The sequence below is a fragment of the Triticum urartu genome, chromosome 7A, assembly GCF_056163025.1.
Source record: "Triticum urartu cultivar PI428250 chromosome 7A, HENAU_Tu73, whole genome shotgun sequence".
Classification (NCBI taxonomy): Eukaryota; Viridiplantae; Streptophyta; class Magnoliopsida; order Poales; family Poaceae; genus Triticum; species Triticum urartu.
The window spans coordinates 3188572-3206605 of NC_141879.1; the positions used below are offsets into that span (position 1 = coordinate 3188572).

Consider the following 18034-nt stretch of genomic DNA (forward strand, 5'->3'; position numbering starts at 1 on the left):
CCCTCTGGAAAGAAATATAGTGATCTAAACACTCTTATATTTCTTTACAGATGGATTACTGTGCAATGTTCTGGATCAAGGTATAATTTTGAAAGAATAAGAGAACAAGGTAAAGAAAAGAGAGTACATATACCTCATTGGAATGCAAAGCCCTACAAAGCCGACATACACATGCACTGGCGCAGGCATCCAATTTGATGCAACCAAAGCATTCAGCGCATGCATTGGTTTAGTCAACTAATCGATGTCTAATTGCTTTCACCAAATTCGAGTAAACACCTCCTCTTGAGAAGGCTCCCTTCAAGTTCGGGCAGTCTATGATAGTTAGTTGCTCGAGGGCCGGGAGCTGCTGCAGGAGTCCCTCCGGTAGTGTCTCTAACCATGGGCACTGCCTCATTTCTAGGTTCTTGAGCGCAGTGACTCCAGACATTCCATCTGGAAACGTCGTCAGGCTAGCACAGTCAATCACAATGATTTCTCTGAATTTTGTGATGTTCCAAAGATTTCTTGGCATTGACACCAGCTTGGCACAACGAGCGATGTGCAATTTTTCAAGCGATGAGGGCAACTTTGGTACCTCCAACCATTTTCCACAATTTATAACTAAATGATTCTGGAGTCGAGGATGCTGGAAATTTTTGTCATCAGATATTGTTGATGGAAGGGAACCGGTTAAGTTGGAACAATCAACCAAATGTAGACTTCGAAGACGATTCAGGTTTCTAAATTCTACCAATGGCCATTGTATTATATTATTGCTGCTTGAAATCCACATTCTTTCAACAAAACCAAAATGTTTCCATATATTTGTGATGCTTCAGATGAGAAAAGGCAGTCACAATTTTGTATACCTAGCTCCTTAATAAATCTGGAAGGTATTTTACTCAGCTCCTCTTCAAAGCGCTCTACATTTCCACTCAAACCTGTGAGTATCAGACTCACATTAGAGTTACCAATCCTCGAGAAATGAAGATCTCCATGCACCCAACCAACTCTAGGTTCCATTGTAATGGATCCTTTGCACTTGAGATTAGATTGCACAGACAGATTCATCAAATGGTAAAGGGGAATGTCTCTTGCTTTATTCACCAGTAGATCATCAAGCAAAGGGATCATCTTGGGCATGCTTGCTAGCATTGAGCATTCAGAAATACTGAGCTTCTTCAGCTGAGGGAATGATACAACTGCTACTTGTCCTGCCATCTCTTGGTGCCATCTCTCTAGCTTAGGCATGTTGGAAACTATCATCGTTTCCAATTTAGGAAAGAAGTGTGGTGGAGAAATACACGATTCCACATTGTTAGTATCATTATTACCAACACATATACTTGTAAAGCTACCCAAACTATCCAAACTCAAGTACCTGAGAGAGGGCATTTTCGGCATGCTTGCTAGCATTAGGCATCTAGAAATTTCTATCTTCTTGAGCCGAGGGAATGACATAACCACTACTTGTCCTGCGACCTCCCAGTGCCATCTCTCTAGCTTAGGAATGTACGGAAGTATCATGGTTTCCAATTTAGGAAAGAAGGGTGGGGAAGAGTTACATGATTCCCCACTACCTGTATCATCATTACCAACACAAATACTGGTCAAGCTAACCAAAGCACTCAAACGCAAGTACACGAGAGAGGGTAGCTGCCATAATGGTGGAAGATCCTTGCAGTTCTGGCAGCTACTGAGAGAAAGTTCACTGAGATTCTCCAACAGTGTAGAGTTGTGCATCCATGTTGACAATTTAGCACCGGTATAATTACATAGTTGTAAAGCTTCAAGCCTTTTTCCCGGACAAAGGGCCTCCAATATTCCTTCTGGGGATTAGTATCAACTTCAAATCCAACAGTTGTGCTAGAAGATCCATACCAATCAAGTGATAATCTTTTTAAATTGTGCTTGGCAGACATATTGCCTTGTCTAGCATTTTCTGCACTATGCACTTTTCTTATCCCAGACAAAGAAAGAGCACCACCTAGATTCAAAATTTTTAGTTGAACAATTCCACGACCCGCATCACTATCAATGACATAACTTGTCAATGTCCGCAGAGAATTCAGCTGACCAATACCTAGTGGCATGTGCTCCAAACGATGACAACCAACGAGGAAGATGTGCGAAAGACTGATCATACATCCATCCCATGCCTTCTGGTAATTTCTCAAGTTTTTGACAACCAATGAGCTTCAATGTTTGCAAACTATACAACATTGTAGTGGCTTTTCAGGAAGTGAAGATATACTAGAATAAGAACAATCTAGGTAGCGAAGATGCTTCAAGTTTGTCATATTTGTCTCGATTGAGAATGTCTTGAATGCTCGTACGGACAAGAATTTTGACCTGACTACACTCAGAAGATTCATAGTCCGCTTCAAATCTCTTTGGATTAAGATCGTACGGGGTAGGGGAGCTAGAATTTCCTTCATGGCTGCCATAGTATTATAAGTGACATACTCAAGTGACAAATGTTGAACCTCATTCTGTAATGAACTAGAATTTTCTTGACATGATGAAGATTCTTGCAGAATAGAGCAATCATTTCCGCTTACAAATTCAGCGAGGTCATGAATAAGCTCATGCATCTTGCAAGTAGTTGGTTGGTGGATGAACTCATCTTGAACAGAGTGAAAATTCCCATATCGAAGTTCAGGGCACAATTTTTTTGAGTCTCCACATCTTGAAGAAAACATCTCCAAACTAGCACATCAAAAATGTGTTCGCCTCTTGCTTCTGATGCAATAAAGTCATTTGCCATCCATAGTTGGATTAACGTGTCTTTCTCCAACATGCTATCCTTGGGGAAAATAGCACAGAATGAAAAGCATATTTTTGCTTCTGATGACAGGTGATGATAACTTAGCTGTAGTGCAGGTACAATCCCGGTAGATGTGAGGATATCATTCTTCCAGACATCACTATCCAGAACAGAGAACCATTGAGAATGATGCTTCGACTGAAGTAAAGCTGTTATGGTCTTGATAGCAAGAGGCAACCCCTTACACTTGCAGACAACACTCTTAGCCACTGAAATGAATTCCTTTTGCTTTTCCACTCCTCTTCTGAATGTGTTTCTGTGAAAAAGCTCCCATGAATGATCCTCATCTAGCAGTGATATCTGATGTGGAGGAAGCGTGCCCATGACAGAAGCTACTTTATCGCTACGGCTTGTCACAATTATAGCACTGCCTAAACCGGCATGTGAGCATAGCGAAGATCTCATATCGTCCCACTTTTGTCTAGCTTCATTCCAAACATCATCCAGCACTAGGAGGTACCTTTTCTTGCCCAACACTTCACCAAGTTTTTTGTGCAGTGCCTCCATCTCAGTCAATTCACACTTGTTCATTGTAACCACTTGTATAATAGATCGAATAATTTCTTCGATAACAAACTTGTCAGAGACACAGACCCATATGACCAACTCAAAATGATGCATCACCCTCGGATCATTGTGCACAAGTTGGGCAAGTGTAGTCTTACCAACTCCCCCCATACCAACTATGGGAAGCACCATAACATTGTTATTCTTATTGTTGTTGTCGGAGTGGTCGAGCAATATCTTCACCACTTGTTCCTTCTCATCTTTTCTGCCGACTATATCTGATTCCTCAACATGAGAGTGTGTTTGTGGATGATCAACGCTTGGTGTCTCAGTAAGTTGTAGGAAGTGAAAATTGTTCATCTCAACAACCAGTTCATATATCATCTCAAGGGCATCCTTCATCTTCCAGCCCCCACGCCCGCAGCAGCTCGCCCACCAGCGCGTCACCGACCTTGGCGGCCACGCTGCCCAGCAGCGGCGCCAGGAAAGGAACCATGTCGCCGCGGTGACTGTGAGTGGCTCAAATCAATCAGTGGGTGCTCCGGTGCGGTGATCTGATGACGACTCTCCTGGTGTGGAGGCTAGTTCTTAACGAATTATTAGCTGGAGGGTAGTTCTTAACGAATTTGAATTAGACTCCGCGTACCTAAGTTTGTACGTCCAGCTGCAAGGAAGCATGCTAGCTACGGCGTTCACTACGAGGCGCTCTTTTTTCCATTGTTTGTACGTCCAGCTGCAAGGAAGGGCATTCACTACGAGGCTAGCTTCCACACCAACGCGGAAGGCGCGCTTTTTTCCGTTGTTTCCTCCGCGCGGTCGATGGAATCCATACAAAGACGGCCGGGTTTTCATTATTTTCTACTGTACTGAGCTGGTTGTCATACAATCACCGAACGTCGTCTTGCCCAATGCCCACGCTTCACTTAGACGACGACGTCTCTGTTCATTACACAAAGCGTTTTGTGCGCACATGGATACACAGATCGTCTTGTCCAACTCATTCTTAGTCTTGAACCTCCACAGATCGTCTTCAGTACACAAAGCGTTGTCCTCGCTGCTGTATTGGTCGAAACATGATATAACGCACATTCATGTTTAAATTATACTCCCTCTGTCCCATAATATAAGAGTGTTTTTGACACTAGCTAGTGTAGTGTCAAAGACGCTCTTATATTATGTGACGGAGGGAGTAGTTTTTAAAAGCACGGTAGTATGTATGGATGTAGGTTCAGTTCGCTTATCAGGAGCATTGAACATATCGTTGAATTCCATGGTCCCTCGCCACCAATCAGAGGACAAGAGGTCAAACAGTTAGGGCAGATTCCCCTTCATCGCAAAATAAATATTCAAATGATCTTTTATGGATTATTCATAAAATTTATTTATTTCATAGATTCCACATTATTGTTTTATCACCATTTTTAAAATTTCAAATATTTAGCTTCCACAATTTTTTTAAGAAATTCAGAAAGAATTCTAGTGTTTTCAAAATTCTACATGTTGCATTTCAGGGTATCTAGTATTAAACAGATTAATATTTCCTCCATTAAATGTAATTTCAAAACCTACACATATATTTGCTGGATACTTCACAATTTTTAAATTTTTTATCATTTTTTTCTGTTGTCTATTTCCTTGAAGTTTATATTCTATATTTTTATACATTTTACTTATGTTTTCCTTTTTTATGCTTTTAATTCTAGCAATGTTCTTTTATTCTGTACAAAAATTCTTGAACATCGTTTTTAGGTATATGACCATGTATCCAGACATGCACGAACAACTTTTTAAAAGATATGATCTTTCAAAAGGAATAGATGAATATTTTCCTTGTACACATAAGCATTTTAAAGCGCGAGGATGAAACTTTCATTGCATATATATGTATGGGTATTAATATTGAGATAAATGGACATTTTCCATTCTACGTAAAATATCAAATTTTCTCATGTTTTTTTGAAATATGTCAAATAAAAACATAATTCCAAAATATATAAAATGAATTTATTGGGACGTGCCATTGACAGCCCATATACAATACTTAAGGCATTTTCTTGGCTATTTGTTCTGAAAAGCCCTAAATAGGGGACTCCGAGAGCAACTAATTAACGAGCGCTCCTTAGGAGTCTCACAACGATCAGCGCCACTTTGCGCGCTCTCAGCCATTCGCCACGTGTCGCGCTCTGGGCGCTCCCTCCGGAATTTTTTTTATTTTTCCGCACGCGTTTTTGGCTTTTCTAATGGTTTTTTTTCCGGATTTTTTTCGACGTTTTGGTTTTCCTACGGTGTTCCTTAGCTTTTCGATCAAAAAAATTCTTTTGCAAAAAAAAGGCGTTTTTTTTCTTTCATGACAGACACCGTTGCTAATGAGCTGCCTCCGCCCCTCATTCCATATTGCTCTAAAGAAAATAATTTCCATAAGATTAATATCTAAATATCGGCCTTTCTTGGGAAAAATAGGTCTGTTTAGGACTTTGAAATTTAGTATGTTTCCTGGGTATCAAATTTAATACTGAAAATATGGTGTAATTATATTTTTCAACTTTACTCATTTCTATTAATATCTAATGAACATAAGAGTGTAATAATTAATAGGGAGTGAGAGTTATCTCTCAGTTATATTCATAGCCATCCAATTATATTCTTCTCGTCTATTTGTACTAAGGTGAACCTGAATGATCGTATTGTATGGTTCTTACCACCGACTTAGCAATCGGTGTTTCTTGGTCAGACGAATGTATTGTAGGTTGCATCATTCGTTCAAATATAATTTTGAGGATTGCAATATGTTTCACCAAATAGTCAAATCAACCATTGATAAGGGGCGATTGAGAATTGTTGAAACACCAAAGGATGACCAGTCTATTCCGATTGGTCTTGATGGCAAAAAGTTTTTGCATCGGCTACTTCAAGCCGATCCATCTAAAGAGAAGGTAAAACTACAGGTGACGGGATCAAGCTGTCAAGTAAAGAATTTGTTGAAGAGGACAATGAACATAAACTTGAGGGTGAGAATTCCATTGAAGCTACAATGAAGATGCCAAGGACTGGGGAGCAACAAGCAAATCCAATGATCGAGGAAACAAAACCAAAAGAAATCAAAAGTAACTTTCGCTAAACTATTGGATAAATATCAAAATAAGAGTGAAGGGAAGAATGCTTATTGGTTAAATCATGCAAAGAAACCAAAATCACCCCCATGGCGCAAAAATGAGGATCGGTATTGGCAAAGTAAGAATCTTCATGCAAAATATTCATATCCTTATTTTGGGCTGCCAATGCCAAAGCCGTGGATGCCTTCCTATGCTCATGTAGATCCATATGCATCATGGGACAGGTATCATACAAGGGCACATTCTCAATCTTATTTTAGACCATCTCACCAATATTATGCACCTCCGAGAAGGTCAACACTTGAACAATCACATGTTAAAGGCCATTTCAATCATAAGGAATCGGTCCGGAGCTCAAGAAAGAAGAAAGAGGTGGTCAAGCAAGTTTACCGTGTTAAAATAGATGGTCGTAAGAGTGCAACTTCAGATTTGATCTCATATGAAAAAGAGCCAATTATAGATTTGACATTGGCTACTAAAGGAAATGAGATGAAGCAACCAATTATTGAGAGTCAAAGTGCCAAATCTGAAGAAAAGAAGTTGAGAGTGCACGAGGCCAAAAAGTAATTGCCATTGGTCAAGACAGAATCACAGCCGAGATGCCCACTCGGCTTATCGTATTGGCAAAAGAAGAAATTACAAAATCTTAGGGCACAAGAGCTGAGACAGAAGAACATGGCATAGGTACCCAAGAGGATCAATCATAACAGAAATGATGTGTATACTTCTATTGCAACAAGTACAATAAAAGTGAAGAAAGAGAAGAATGGAAGCAACAAACAATTAAGCCGAAAGTGTGCATCACAACATCAAAATTTTCAGTTAGCACATCATCCATTTTCTCCAACAATGCCATTGATGCCTTTGCCATGGAATTCATCCATAGGTATGATCAATTAGCCTCCATGGATTTATTTTGATCCATGGATGCAACATAATTTTCTATATAATGACATGGTATTACCAAATCGCTATACATTTGGTTAGTTACATTTTTGTTGCTAATACAAAGGGCCGAAATATTTTATTGCTATTTCATTTGTTTATTTTGGCTATACATACTTTGGTGGGTGAATTCTACATGGACCTCATGATAATGGCCGATATTTATCTATCGCCCTAAGAATATATCTAAGAATGGCTAGTGTGGTATTATACATCGTCCTTATTTTGAGTAGAGATTGAGATAAGTTCTTTCATAGAAATTTGTCAAATTGATGCCATTCAAGATATTATGCATAGACCAATTCACCAAAATTGCAAGGTGAACTTATGTTTTGATTGGGTGTGTTTTGGCTTATTAGTTTTCAGAATTTACGTAAGGCCAAATCATGGTTGATTTTATTACGGAGCATCATATTGACATCGTGGATAGTATTGGTTTTAGCTTTATCTCTCTAGTACCATGGAGATTTTATATTGGTGGTTAAATTTGTAGCAATGGACAAGGTGTGGGTGTTGTTTATATATCTCCTAATGGTGCTATTTTGTGAAGCCTCATGCCACTTCAAATATTTATGCACAAATGATCAAAGCCGAATACGCATTGTTATTCGGATTGGAGCTTTTCCTTGCTATAGTTGTTATACATATTGAGGCTTCCGGTGATTCGTTATTAGTAGTGCAACAATTATCCAGTGGTTATCAATGTTTTGATGAATCACTTTTAGTTTATCTTGAGGTATGTCTAGACCTAAAAATTTCCTTGGGTTGTTTTAATATTCATCATATATCTAGGCATGAAAATTGCAGAGGGTTGGCATAGCAAACATACGGCTACCATGTTGGTCATGGTGTATAGCACATCTATCAATAGCCGATGCTTGTTGTTGCCAACATAGGTAAGGCCGAGTTGGTGCTCACCACCTCGGACACTAATGAAACTTTTATGCAGGCGAAGAAAGGATTGGAGGAAGTTCATTCTTAATTATCTGCAAAATCCTAGCGAAAGGGTGAACAATATGGTTTGGAGGATGGTTTTGATCTGTGGAACCTTATCACCGGGTTATTATAAAAGTTGAGAAGTTTTCACCCAAGTTTGCATCAAGAGGTTCAAACAAGCAATGGCCGATATATACTTATCGTCCTAAGAACAGGCAAAATGGCCGATGGAGTGTTGACATCGTCCTTAGAACAAGCTATGTGCAAATTATTTTTCGGCACACAAGTTTTGCCGAAAAATAGGGGGGCATGTGTTGACACCAGATTTTGGCATGGTCAAAAACAAAATTAAGGTGGCCTCAAATGAAAAAGTGCTCAAAGTGAGAAAGTTCTGTATCTTCAACAGGAGAAACTTTGCTATTTGGGCCATAGCCATCTGATCTCATTTCGCCGAAGTTGTGTTCAAAGTACCGAGATTTTGTATTCAGAACACTATTCGGATAATTACGCCCCCAAGACCACCTCATATGGAAAAATGATCTACACGAATTGTCTTCGTCTCGTCGAAACGATCAATTTTGGTATACAAATCATCCCAATCCGAGTTTGTATGCAAAAGTTAGAAATTTCGGAATGCAAGCAAAATATGGCGCCCTCCACCAGACGCATATCTGATGGGTAGCACGAGCAAACATATGTTTTGCGTGACCATTTTGGCCCAGAAGATGGCTTAGAATCGAAAAACGTTCAACACGGAAGTTGTTTGTCTCGTCGAAGCGAGTAAATTTGGCTTTGGGCTCATCTTCATCCGAGGTCGTTTGTGGCCTGTGGGATTTATAAATCGAACCGATGTTCCAGACTTACCTAAATCCTCGTCGCCCCTGTAACACCGCTCCCGTGCGGCCGCGCCGGGCCGTATCGGAGCGCCGCCGCCTACTCCCGGCTAGCCTCCCCCATCCTCGCCCCTCCTCCCGCCGCCACCGACATCGTCGCTGGGCAAAGTCCTAGCAGCGCCCGGCGGCTTCGGAGCTTCCTCGATCGACGTCATAGCACGGGTGCCATGGATCTCATGGTTGCGGGCCTCCCTGGCGCGGCGGAGCAGATCCCGCAGTGGTGGCGGCGCCCGCACCTGCCAAGGTTTCGACGGTGGCGTGGGATGGCGGCGACTAGCAGATCTCGGCGAGCATCTTCGGCGACGGACAACGGCAGCGGCTGGTGGCGTTGAGGCCCGATCTAGTACAACCTAGACGGGTCGTGACCATTTTTGCGCTTGCTGCATTGCCATGTATCCAACGAAGGCATGCGAAGGAACTCTTGGGCTAGTCCTACGGCACGAGGACTATCCGAGGCAGCGGTCCCGGGCATGGTGGTGGCCTCCTCCTTCGTCGGGGGCGGTCGGGCCCGTCGGGCGGCGGATGGCGGATGGCGGCGTGGGGGCTTGCTGGTCCGCTTCAAAGAATAGAGGTGGTATGTCCTTGTTGTTCTTTGAGCACCAATGCGTCGATCTGCTTCAATTCTGCCTCCTTGATTTGGCCGCCGTTGAGTTCCGGTCTTCCTCTCGGAGATTTCCACAGTTTGGCGCAGGGCGCTACTGGATATCTAGAGCGGAATCGATGCGGTCGCTCGCGCCCTTATCATCAGCCAGTTGGCTTCATTTGGGCGAGGCGCGAAGCTTCTCCTTCTTGTCGGTACCATGGGACATGTCTTAATATAGATTTTCATGAAACAGACAGAGGTGGAGAAATCATGGTGGCTGCTATCCGAGGTTGGTATTGGCAGAGAAGGTACTGGTTGTGTTGAAGACAATGCGGCACAGGTTCTCCCTGTGTGTCAGGTGTTTGGTGACTTGCAGCAGCAGCCTTGGCAAGCGGGGGTGGCATCATAGGTGGACTGCATGCTTGGTGGTGCTCCTCGAGTATCAAGCCACGATTTACAAGGTGTAAATCCAAGGTATGGCCTTCATCGGTTGTACCTGGAAATGGCCTTGTTGAAGGCATTGTTTTGGATCTCGGACTTTCTCCAGGGTGAAAACCCAAGATCTTCGATCGGGCGATGGCAACGCGTGTGCTTTGTTTCCTTCTTGGAGGCGTCGTTTTTGGATGAAAACCCCAGATCTCGTTTGTAGTACTGGTGTTGTCTTCGGTGGTGGTTAGAGTGCTACTGTTGCGAGTGTAAACACCATGATGGGGTCTTTGTTTTCTTTCTTCTCTTTTTTATTTTTTCTTGGCTGTGTGCATCCCTGATGTCTTTGGACATCTTGCTGGTGCAGAGGGTGTATTTGGTATCATCGCGATATTAATATATTTCCTTTATCGAAAAAGACTTACCTAAATCCGAGTTCGATTAATTTTGGAAAGATTTGGATTTGATTTGTGTTGGGAATTAGCACACAAATGCACTTGTGGTTAACTGATAACTGCAGCGGAAACAAGTAATCTCAGCACCACATCATGTACTAATTCAAGGATCGTTTCTTAGCACGGAAGGAACATATGCAGCAGCATATATGGAGGCAGAAAATGTTACTCAGCAGGCAAGACACTCCTCAGCCTAGTGTCTTGTGGTAGGAGTAAGTTTCTGGACAGCACCAAGCATCAACAAAGAGACACCAGATTTTTTACGTGGAAAACCCCTCAACTTGAGGGGAAAAACCATGGGCCGAAGCCACCCAAATCCTCTTCCACTATTATCAAATGTGGGCTACAACAAGTTCTTCTCTAGACAGCACTAGAGGATCTCATAAACAAGATTTCTGAATCTTGGATGAACACAACAAGATTTGGGGCTCAAGAACTAGGGATTGAAACAATCTCACCAAAGATGGTGGAACCGAAGCTTGAAGGCGACAAGGTAGTGGATCTGGACCATCACAACCTTGGGGAGGAGCTCCCTTGCTTCTTCCTTCAATCTTCCTCTTCTTCCCTTGCTCTCTTGGTTTTCTCTCTTCTTCTCTCTTGGAGGATGAACTGTTTTTCGTCGTTCTTGGTGGTGGCTGTTGGATGGAGGGTAAAGCCTCCCCATACACTCATGTGCAAAGTCCAAAATGACGCTAGGTCATAACCCTAATGGGTAGTCGGCTTATGCAGCTCTTTGGGCTACCTAAAAGGCCTCAAATGGTCATCTCCTTACAGCCCACATGAGGAGGATATCCCAACAAATCTCCCCCTCCGACTCATGAGGGGGGCACCGCCATGCCCGCTACCTTGCAACATGCTTGTAGCTTCTCATTTGGCAATATCTTGATCATCATATCCGAACCATTGTCGTCGGTATGGATCTTCTCAAGTTTCAGCAACTTGGAACTCACAACATCTCGAATCCAATGGTACCTCACATCAATGTGCTTGGTTCGAGAGTGATAGCTTGAATTCTTGGCAAGATGAATAGCACTCTGACTGTCACAAAACAGAACATACTTCTTTTGCTTCATTCCGAGCTCTTGCAAGAAGTTCTTCATCCACAAAACTTCCTTGCCAGCATCAACTGCTGCAATGTACTCAGCTTCTGTAGTTGATGTAGAAACACATTTCGGCAATCTTGATTGCCATGAAATTTCTCCCCCTGCATAAGTCACCAGGTATCCAGATGTGGACTTCCTACGATCCTTGTCACCTGCGTAATCTGCATCTGTATAGCCTGCAATACAGGATCACCATTTCCAAAGTATAGACAAGATGTAGAAGTACCCTTGAGATACCTGAGAATCCACTTCACTGCTTCCCAGTGAGCTTTACCTGGATTTGTCATGAACCGGCTAACAACTCCAACTGCATAGGCAATGTCAGGCCTAGTGCAAACCATGGCATACATCAAACTGCCCACAGCAGATTGGTAAGGTACTTTCCTCATTTCTTCTTTCTCCTTCTTGCTTGTAGGACATTGTTTTGAATTCAGTTTGTGATGGCCTGCAAGCGGAGAGATAACAGATTTTGCATCTTTCATATTGAACCTTTCAAGTACCTTCTCAATATATCTTTCCTGTGAGAGCCAAAGCAGCTTCTTTGATCTATCACGGGAGATCTTCATGCCAAGTATTTGCTTAGCAGGCCCTAAATCCTTCATGGCAAATGATTTACTCAATGCCTTCTTGAGGAGAGCAATCCACTTTGTGCCATTTCCAACAATCAGCCTATCATCAACATACAACAAGAGAATAATGAAGTCACCCTCGGCGTACCTCTTCATAAAGACACAATGGTCAGGTTGTGCTTTATGGTAACCAAGCCCAGTCATAAAAGACTCAAACTTCTTGTACCACTGCCGAGGAGCTTGCTTCAAGCCATACAAGCTCTTCTTCAATTTGCAAACTAAGTGCTCCTTGCCTACAACCATAAATCCCTCTGGCTGCTCCATGTATATCTCCTCCTCTAGGTCACCATGTAAGAATGCAGTCTTCACATCAAGTTGTTCAATTTCCAAGTCCATGGTGGAAGCCATGCCAAGCACAACTCGGATCAAAGACGTCTTGACCACTGGAGAGAATATCTCACTATAATCAATGCCCTTTTTCTGACTGAATCCTTTCACAAACAATCTGGCCTTGTACCTTGGATGTGAGGTTTTTTCTTCAGTCTTCACTCTATACACCCACTTGTTCTTGAGTGCTTTCTTGCCCTTTGGTAGTTTCACCAACTCAAAGATATCATTCTCATACAGGGAATTCATCTCATCCTGCATGGCTTCTGACCATTCTTCCTTGTTCTCATCAGACATTGCCTCCTCATAGCATAAGGGCTCACCTGCATCTATCATCAACATATATTGATGTGGTGGATATTTAGAAGAAGGAATGTGACCTCTTTCACTTCTTCTTTGTTGCTGCACTGGTGGTGAATCAGGTGGATTTGCGTTGGCATCATCACTACCAACTTCATCATCATCATCATCATTTGATGGCTGCTCGCCACTTTGACTTGTACTGCCTTGATCAGTTGCATCTTCACTGTCTTCAGTGTTATCATCTCCCCCATGATTGTCATGCACGAGAGGAGGACGGATTGGATCCATGTCAACCTGAGGTGTGTTGGTCATTGGTTTCTCTGGTTTCCCAATATCTTTTATTGTTTCATCTTCAATGAACACTACATCTCGGCTTCTCACAATCTTCCTATTTACTGGATCCCACAACCTGTAGCCAAACTCTTCACTTGGTTGGCTGAGGTAGATGCACTGCTTTGTCTTGCTATCAAGCTTGGATCTCTCGTCCCTTGGAACATGTACAAATGCCCTGCAACCAAAGACCTTCAAGTGCTTGTATGATACCTCCTTCCCTGACCAAACTCTCTAAGGAATATCACTTGCAAGAGGAACTGAGGGAGATAGGTTAACCACATACATAGCATTCATCAATGCTTCAGCCCAAAATGAATTAGGTAAATGAGCATGAGAGAGCATAGCTGTGACCCTCTCTGTGAGTGTCCTGTTCATTCTCTTTGCAAGACCATTGAGCTGAGGTGTCTTCGGTGGACTCTTCTCAAGCCTGATGCCAACATTTCTGCAATACCTCTCAAAAGGACCTCTGTATTCATCACCATTGTCTGATCTCACGCACTTCAATTTCCTGCCAGTTTCTCTTTCAACCTTGGCATGGAACTCCTTGAAGGCTTCAAGCGTCTGGTATTTGTGTTTCAGCACATACACAAAAACCTTTCTGGAATGGTCATCAATAAAAGTCACAAAGTATAATGCTCCACCATGAGATTTTTTCAGTCATGGAGCAAACATCAATGTGCACAATATCAAGAACATTTTCTGCACGATGTGGAGGGAGTGTACGAAATGCAGCCCTATGTTGTTTGCCAGCAAAACAATGTGCACAGGGTTTCAAGGGTATACCTTTCAAGTCGGGGAGGTACTCCATGCGAGCAAGAGCGTGCATGCCCTTCTCACTCATATGCCCAAGCCTCTTGTGCCACAATTCAACCGAAGTGTCTTTTTCAACAATGTTCAACACCTCATTGCACAACTTGGTTTTAGTCACATAGAGATTACCTTGGTTACTTCCTCGAGCCACAATCAAAGAGCCTTTGGTGTGCTTCCACTTTTCTTCACCAAAATAACTAGGATGTTTGATATCATCAAGCTTGCCCACTGACAACAAATTTAGCCTTATGTCGGGAACATGCCTCACATCATCGAGCACCAATCTGCAACCTGTGTTTGTTTCAATGCATATAGAGCCCTTGCCAACAATTGCTGACGAACCACTATTTCCCATCCTCACTTGGCCAGCAACACCACTAGTGTAAGATGTGAAATACTCCTTGTGTGATGTGATGTGGAAGGACGCACCTGAATCCACAACCCAACTCATGATATCATCACGAACAGCACTATAGCAATCTTCATCTTCAATGAGTAGATAGTCCTCATCTGTTGCGGTCATGGCTGAACTACTCTCAGCCTTTTGCTCGGTTTTCTTTGTGAGTTTCCCCTCTGCAAGCTCTCTTTTGTACTTCCTGGACTCGCTCTTTATGTGTCCCGGATTGCCACAATGAAAGCAAGTAATATCTTTTCTCTGTTTTGACTTTGATCTCCCCCTGGGTTTGCTTCTGCCTTGCTGAAATCTTGTATTGCTGCGTCCACGGTTCTCATTCTTCCCATGGGTTTCAGCCACATACGCATCAGAAGAAGAGGCATCACCCTTTTCCTTCTTTCTGGCTTCTTCATTCAGCATACTGTTCTTCACCATCTCCAAAGTCAGCTTCCCATCCGGAGCTGAATTGCTAAGTGACACAACAAGCGTGTTCCAACTATCAGGCATGGAACTCAGCAGCAACAATGCTTGCACCTCATCCTCAAAGTTGATCTTCATGGCTGAAAGTTGATTTATATGGCATTGGAAGACATTTAAGTGCTCAATCACACTTGTGCCATCTCGGTACTCAAGATTTGCAAGTCTTTTGATCACCGAGGCTTTGTTCATTGATGTCTTCCTCTCATACGTAGACTCCAACTTCTGCCACATCTCATAAGCATTTGTGTCATTTGCAACATGGTGGAAAATATTGTGGTTGATGTACAACCGAATCATACCTACTGCCTTTCTGTGCAAAACTCTCCATTCTTCTTCCCTGACACCTGTGGGTATCTTGTCTTTCACAATTGGCTCATACAAATCCTTGCAATAAAGGATGTCTTTCATCATGGGCTTCCATAATGAGTAATTGGAAGAATCAAGTTTTATCATGCCACTTGTAGTAGCGCTTTCTTCCAAAGCCATTGTGAGCAGCACTTCCAGCAACAATCAACCAACTGGGATTTGCAACCTTCTAAGCAACCAAGGCTCTGATGCCACTCTGTTGGGAATTAGCACGCAAATGAACTTGTGGTTAACTGATAACTGCAGAGGAAACGAGTAATCTCAGCACCACATCATGTACTAATTCAAGGATCGTTGCTTAGCACGGAAGGAAACATATGCAGCAGCATATGTGGAGGCAGAAAATGTTACTCAGCAGGCAAGACACTCCTCAGCCTAGTGTCTTGTGGTAGGAGTAAGTTTCTGGACAGCACCAAGCATCAACAAAGAGACACCAGATTTTTACGTGGAAAACCCCTCAACTTGAGGGGAAAAACCACGGGCCGAAGCCACCCAAATCCTCTTCCACTATTATCAAATGTGGGATACAACAAGTTCTTCTCTAGACAGCACTAGAGGATCTCATAAACAAGATTTCTGAATCTTGGATGAACACAACAAGATTTGGGGCTCAAGAACTAGGGATTGAAACAATCTCACCAAAGATGGTGGAACTGAAGCTTGAAGGAGACAAGGTAGTGGATCTGGACCATCACAACCTTGGGGAGGAGCTCCCTTGCTTCTTCCTTCAATCTTCCTCTTCTTCCCTTACTCTCTTGGTTTTCTCTCTTCTTCTCTCTTGGAGGATGAACTGTTTTTCGTCGTTCTTGGTGGTGGCTGTTGGATGGAGGGTAAAGCCTCCCCATCCACTCATGTGCAAAGTCCAAAATAACGCTAGGTCATAACCCTAATGGGTAGTCGGCTTATGCAGCTCTTTGGGCTGCCTAAAAGGCCTCAAATGGTCATCTTCTCACAGCCCACATGAGGAGGATGTCCCAACAATTTGGACGTGATTTGAAGTCATTTTCTTGTACGGGAAGTCCATCCACCTCTTATATACTTAAGGGGTGACGGCCGATTAAAAAACACACAATCGAACAATTGTACAGAGAGAGCATGTGCGTGTTCTCCTCTGTTTTTGCTTGCCGCCAGCTGCATGCAGGCTCTGTTACAGCGACTACTTGAAGATTTATTCAACATATTTGGTGAGCTAAAGGAGATCTCGTTCACTTGATTCTATCGCGTAGTCCTATACATTGACAGAATTTCAGTCCACGAAGACCATCCTAGCTTAGGCTTAGGCATTGCATTTCAAATTTCTGATTCTTAGTCAGCTAAGAAAGGAAACAACGACAGCAAGGAGCATCCGCTTAACTGAATAAACTCTGTGCCTGAAAAATAAGCAACTTACTGCCTGCTTGGACATCCTTGCTGCCTTTTAGGTACAAAACTTACCTAGCTGTTACATTGTATGTATGATATACATTATCATTTCCCTGAAACGGATTTCCATCAGTGAAGTTCTATTAGCACCGCCATGCTGCCACTTTTTGGTCGGATTCAATATATGAAAATGAATTTTGGTGGATCCAGTACACACTACAGCTGCTCGACGGACTGGACACACAGGTGAGAAGAAAGGAAAAACAGAGCATCAGGACAAGCTCCAGCAAAGAAATGCTCTCCTTTTTCTCACTCAAGACAGCAAAAACAAGAACTAAAAGATACTAGTACAAAACCTCCTGTTTTGTTTTACCCGACAGGAAAATAGCCGCCGATTATCGCTATATATGAAAAGCTATATACGAGCCTTCAAAACAAAACAAAAAGAGAGGTTCACTTGTTCAAAGCTATATATGAGCCTCTTCACAACCTTAGTACTGTCAATTAAAAAGGGCAGGTAACAACAAGGAGCATGAAAAACAATCAACATGTCATGTCAGGAGTTCATCTCAAATAAACAAATAGGGTATAGCTGTTACAGTATATGATATACAACAGACTGCTATTCATCACAAGGGCAGCAACTTGTGTGGTCTCAGTCTCTGGGACACTGGCTAGCTTCATCATAAACTCGTATCACAACCCTTGAACTATCTTAGGTTCTGTCAACTTGGCCATCGTAGATTTATAGGTGTCCAGTGCTCCGCAAGGCAAATGCATCCAATTACACTATCACACAACTGACGCCTGCAAACAGCAAAAGGATGCTTAGCGAAAGTTTATAATTAATTACACAAGAACAACGATATCCTAAATAACAAATTAAACTCTCTCTGATGAATAAAGATCTTTAAATCGAGTGGGAAGTTACAAATCAGAATGCTTCACTCTGTGATGTATGGCACATGGGCTAAATAAATAAGAAAATCAGCATTGCTCAACCGACCAAGTAACCAATGGGAAAAGAGGTAAAAAGCTTACATATATCAAGAGACTTTTAAAGGGTTATGAACCCTGGTAGAAATGCCATCCATATCAATATGATGATGGAGAATCTTGTTCAGAACGCGGGCCTAATCAAATCAGCATAGCTATATTGAGTACAATAACCAACCGAGGAAATAAGGAAAGAGTTGCATATATCACAAAGTTTTACCTAAGCCTCTTGAAATAACTCCATCCATATGAATATGAGCCTGG

At 42.4% G+C, this 18034-nt stretch overlaps 1 pseudogene; it reads right to left on the reverse strand.

The window, feature by feature from the left end:
- Window positions 1-229: 229 nt before the first annotated feature.
- Window positions 230-3718, reverse strand: LOC125523244 (disease resistance protein RGA2-like; annotated as a pseudogene).
- Between the last annotated feature and the right edge of the window lie 14316 nt (window positions 3719-18034).